Below are 6,000 nucleotides of genomic sequence, written 5' to 3'. Positions count from 1 at the left end.
TCCAGAATTGTGGTCCTGTACTCGAACCACTGCACCATGTGGGCATTAGACTTTTAATCCAATGCTGCTTTATAAACTGTGACTCCCATATCGTGCTTCACAGATGGCATACAGCAAGTCCTGTCCTGTTTATGGTTTTAAACTCCTCAAACATCTTTACCCCCACAAACAATATTTCAGTGTCGGAACCCCAGTTTTGACAAATGTTTTCATGAGACAAGAGTAAAGCTATTGAGCTTTCTGTCTGGTTTGTAGATTCATTGTACTTTACACATTTATCATTGAGACTGATGAAAACCGGTGACAAGGAGTGAGCAGAGTATAATCAAATTGGATCAGGGAAGACCTGTGCTCAAATTCCTACTCACTCATCATGTCACTTATTATGTGGCTTTAGAAAATTACTCTCTTTTGGGATGTTTACATTCCTATCAACAATTTTATGAATTACCAGTGCTGATAATATAATAATCACTGAGTATTTTTTGTCTCTTACTTTCCTCAACTTTACATCGCAGCTGCAACTATATCCATGTGTTTTCTATGTTTGCTTGATTTATACATATATAAATATATTTAAATATAAATAAATGGAAGATCATGTTCCATCCATCTATGTAAGTGAACTGCAGTCAATTAAAGCCTGCACTATAACAAACCTGTTAGTCTTAAAGCTGTTCTTGTTTTGCAGCAGCACTGAATAATATTGATACCATTTAATAATCTATCTCTCCCCCCCTCTGCCCCAACTGCTTAAAAGATATGATACTGTTTTTGTGAAGATGGACTGCTTTGCTTCAAGCTTCTTGGAGGAATGAGGGAGATATCTAGGGGAAATAATAACAGTGTAATCAACACCAATATGAAAAATATGGATTTTTCCTATTTGACAAAAAGTCCTGGATACATCAATTGTACCAAATCAGAAAAGTTGCTATACAGAAAATAAGATGCCTCGCTCATTTTTCCTTGCTTTCTTTTTCAGTGCTTTGGGTTGCCTTTAGCATGTTCAGTTAGAGATAAAAACCCTGACATGTTAAATACTAAAGTAAAAAAAAATCAATAACCATTCCAAATAAATTGCAAACATGGCCAAATAGGCTTCTGTCAGCTTTAGCGGTCAGCTCCATGTTATGAAGGCTCACTCACGTCAATTCAACAAGACCTGCTTGTAAACACCACTTTCAATGCAGGGTCACAGAACTCATTTTCGCAAAAAGCCCCTACCATATGTTTAAGTGTCTACATCCTGTGAAAACATAATTGCATTTACACACAGTGGGGTTGGATGGGATAAAACAGCATGCATAGGTAACGACATTCTGGAACCTGGACACATTAAAAATATTCAAGCAACAAAATGATAATGACATTTTTTCATATTTTCACATTGTGCTAGAACATAGTAACCTGTGGCCACTCCTTAAAAAGCATCTCCATCTCCCTATGGATGGGAAAGGGGGGCTTTCCTTATTATTTCCAGCCGGTGTTAAAGGTTGTGCTAACATTATGACAGATAACAAAAGCTCTTCTTTCTTTGTTATTGATCTGTCCCTCCATGACATCTGTGCTATTTCACTAACTACGGAATGACTATAATACTTATCATACCAGCCTGCTTTTCCACTACAGTTGTGTTAGGACCTCATCAGACAAGACTTGGGAAGCATCCTAGGATGCTTCCCTACCAGCCCAGTGATGGGTAGGCACGCTGCCCATCCCATGATGTCGCTGGACTTCCGGCAGAGGCCCTGTCCGCAACTGGAGTAGAAACATCATATGATGCTTCTCTCCCAGCATGGATCCTCGCCGCTTGAGTGATACTTCCCATGTGTGATGGGGGAAGCGTCCCTGCGAGGGAGTGGCACACGGGGCGGCAAATTTTCCCTGCTGCCCCCTCATGTGATAAGATCATTAGTGCAGTAGATAATGTATACGTACTGGTATAACACCTTCTCACCTCTTTTCAGTAGCACTTTTCAGTGGCCCCATAATCATACTTCTAAACACCCTCATAACCCCGCCTTCCTGCATTCCTGCAGTTCTATCACCACCACCATCATCATTGCACAATTGCATAATCTCAGCACTATTTTTAAAAGGCATCTATATTTATATCTATATCTAAAAGGAGAGACATGTATATGTATGTTCCTCAAAGGGTCCTGCATGACTTGATTGATCTGGACCAGACCTGGCATACATATCCTACACACGATGTAATTCAGAATACTGGTGGGGTTTCAACTTTAACATCTACCCTGTTCCGGGCTAGGTCCGGGCTGAGATGCAACTACAAGAGAGCACTAGATAGATAGAAAACTGGATCAAAGGGAGAGATGACAAATGGAAGAGGGTTAGAGCATCAGCAGGGACACACTCTAGTAGTCCATTTCAAAGGCCAGAGCATTGCCATGGAGATGTTTTAAGGGAAGTATTCAGCTAACAACGAGTAAGCGTAATAAATAGCATTAGAAAATGCCAGCCCTGAGCAACACTGGGTATATATGCTAATATAAAAAGAAAAAGAAATCCGCCAGCTTGGGATAGTGAGGGAAGGTAGGAGAGGATCCTATGTCCCAATGTCATGGTATTGTCATATGCTGATACAGAAGTAGGAGGAACCAATTACACTAAAGTAGGTGATGGGAATGTAGCTAGGGGAGGGATGGTATTGGTGGGCTTTAGAGACGGGAAAATCACAGGAGGGGGGCAAACTGGTAATGGGATAACATGGAGTTAAATGTAATAGACACGGTCACCAAAGATGAGGGTCCAGCTGCAATGTTGGCTTGCCTGCCTCATGTGATAATGTCCTAAGCATGATAAGAAACTGGAATTATCAATGCGGTTATGCTAATCTGCATTACAAGAAAACAAAAAAGTACTGTGTGGCACCTTTAAGAGTAATAGTTTTATTATAGCATAATTTTACATGGATTACAATCCACTTTGTCAGATGTATAGAGTGTCATCTGAGAGGTTCAGTTATATATTCAGTCAGATGCACAATGTATACACTTAGGGCAGGACACGGTGTCTTTCTCAGCCAAATGAAATCCTGAGATCAGGAACTAATCCGAATGCATATTAACTACATTGAACTGAATTATATGACAGTGTAGACGCATATAATCCAGTTCAAAGCAGATAATATGGATTATCTGATATGATAATCTGGATTATATGGTAGTGTAGAAGAGCCCCAGTTAAACATTCCTAGATGGATCAAGGTAAAGGTTTTCCCCTGACATTTAGTCCAGTTGTGACCGACTCTGGGGGTTGGTGCTCATCTCCACTTCTAAGCCGAATAGCCGGCGTTGTCCGTAGACACCTCCAAGGTCATGTGGCCAGCATGACTGCATGGAGCGCCGTTACCTTCCCGCCACAGCGGTACCTATTGATCTAATCACATTTGCATGTTTTCAGAATGCAAGGTTGGCAGGAGCTGGGGCTAACAGCGGGTGCTCATTCCGCTCCCGGGATTTGAACCTGGGACCTTTTGGTCTGCAAGTTCAGCAGCTCAGCGCTTTAACACACTGTGCCACCAGGGACCCCTAGATGGATCTACACTACCATATAATCAGAATGCGGGGGAGGGCCAGAGGCCGAGAGATGAGCCGGAGGCTGCTGTTGAGCCCGTGCACTGCTGTTGGCTTTCCCATGTACATTCTGTTGGCCATTACACTAGGAACAGAAAAATAAACCAAATAGTTCTTTGGTTTGACCCAACATGACATTCTTCATCTTAGACTTAGTGGAACTTCTTAGTAAATATCCATAGGATCTTTCTGAAAAAAGTATACATTCTTCAGAAAAAGCATTTTGAGGTGAAATGATATACTGGGAGACTTCTGAGCAATCCTTCTGGACAATCCTAAATTCAGCAAGAGCCCACATTATCATGTAGACATCAATAATTTGCCTACTTCCGTTTAGCTGACAGCTCCTAAAATTATGTCAGTTGCCTGGACTGTATAGCAAAATTTGCATTTTCATGGTTGTTTTGCCCCATTTCTGACAGATTACTATTAAGAGATACTCTAATTTGAATTTTAAAGGTGTTCATTTGGTTTCATTATATCAACCGAATGCTGATCTTATCTGCATATTCTATTATACTTCACAGTTATCAGCACTGATGCAACAAAATCATCAGTAGAGTGCAAGCTAATCAAGTCCTATGGTGTCACAAGTGACATGAAGCAAAATATTATCACTTCATCCAGCCCTTAAACAAGCCAATAAAGAAGATCAGGCACTAAACACTCCGTCTTTCTGAAGTCATGAATGGGGGATTGTTGACAAAATAAATTTTGTGTCATCCACTTAAATATGAAAAAAAATGTTTTATGTTCCAGTAGTGATAATATTAAGTATCCATCCATGCAGAAGTAATGGAGGATGGTAAAAGTTGGAAAGCAACAGAAATCATTCATAGAATCATAGAGTTGGAAGAGAACTTGTGAGCCATCCAGTCCAACCCCCTGCTAAGAAGCAGGAAAATTGCATTCAAAGCACCCCCAATAGATGGCCATCCAGCCTCTGCTTAAAAGCCTCCAAAGAAGGAGCCTCCACCACGCTCTGGGGCAGAGAGTTCCACTGCTGAACAGCTCTCATAATGAGGAAGTTCTTTCTAATTGTTGTCGACCGCGTTTTAGGGGATCGGGGCCCTTGAGGAGAGACCCGATCCGGTCCTGAGAGAACTGACCTTGGCGGAGCCAATAGGAAAATATGAGCCGCAATACAACCTGAAGCTGAAATGAAGAAGGTCCGCCAAAGTTGAAGGAAAATCCGCCAAGGAGTCTTTATTGAGCAATTCAGCTGAAGAGGACTCTAGTAGCGATCATTCGGTCTACTAGTAGTACCATACAATCAAAATAAAGCCATATTTATACAAAATTTCAGTCTGACAGCCCTTTGAATTTCCCGCCCTGCTTCCCCGCCTATCTGATCGTTGATAGGCTAGAAGGTTGAACGAGGCGGGCTTTCGTTTCCCGCCTCGCTTTGTTGGCCCAATAGGAAGCTGCCTTACGTCTCTACTAGGTCCAATCACGAGAGAAGAAGGCGGGAATTAGTGAAACAATGAGGTGACGGGGACAGGAACCAGAGGATTAAATCCTGCTAGACTGATTTCTAAAGGGTGCTTATTTTATTAATGGCAGCAATCAAGGATGTCCGGGTTTCTGTCACGTATACAGATTTCAGATATGCCTTGGGGTGTCAGAGATGGAAGCGAAGATGGGTGGTGATGAGCCATATTGACAGGCTCTGCAGGGCGCCTTCCTGAGGTGTCCTGGATATTTCTTTGGGTGAGCTATGACAATGTTTGCCTTGGGGCGAATCTCCTTTAGGTCAACACTCCAAATTCGGTGACTCAAGCCCTATATTGTCCATGCAATTTGAATTTGATTGGATTTAGCGGTGGCAGATTATCCTTTTGTTTTTGGGAAAGGAAGCCTGGGTCATAGGAAATGTGATAGGTTCTGGGGTTCATGTTGAGTTCAAAATATTTCCTATTTGATTTCATGATTTGACAATTATATGAAATAAAATGAAAAATAAAATAAAGTTGGAATATAACCCAGGCTGGGAAAAATACATATTTTCCGGGGATTCCAAAGAGTACAAATACATATAGGCAGATAGATAGATTTCATGGAAATAAGGGAGAATTCATAAAAGTGAGTTACATTTCATAAAGGGGAATCATGAATGATATAAACAATTGAAAATATTTGATAAGAACAAAGTTCATAACATCTGGAGAACCCAGCATGGAAATTCATAAAAGTGGAGTTTTAGCAGCATGATTTTACAATTCATGAAGTTGTTATCTCTTGCCTCAGAGTGCAGAGTTTTAGTAAACCACAGTAAACTCCAGTAAAAAGTCTCAATCACCTTCTACTATAAATATATGGAATATAGAACATAAAGTCTTGAATTTTGAACTATCTTTTACAAAGTCCTGGGGGGGGGGGTGGTCACCTCGATCACATT

This window comes from Anolis carolinensis, chromosome 1 (genome assembly GCF_035594765.1).
Source record: "Anolis carolinensis isolate JA03-04 chromosome 1, rAnoCar3.1.pri, whole genome shotgun sequence".
NCBI classification, from domain to species: Eukaryota; Metazoa; Chordata; class Lepidosauria; order Squamata; family Dactyloidae; genus Anolis; species Anolis carolinensis.
The sequence above is the reverse complement of the archived record's forward strand: the minus strand, read 5'-3'. Positions refer to the sequence as shown.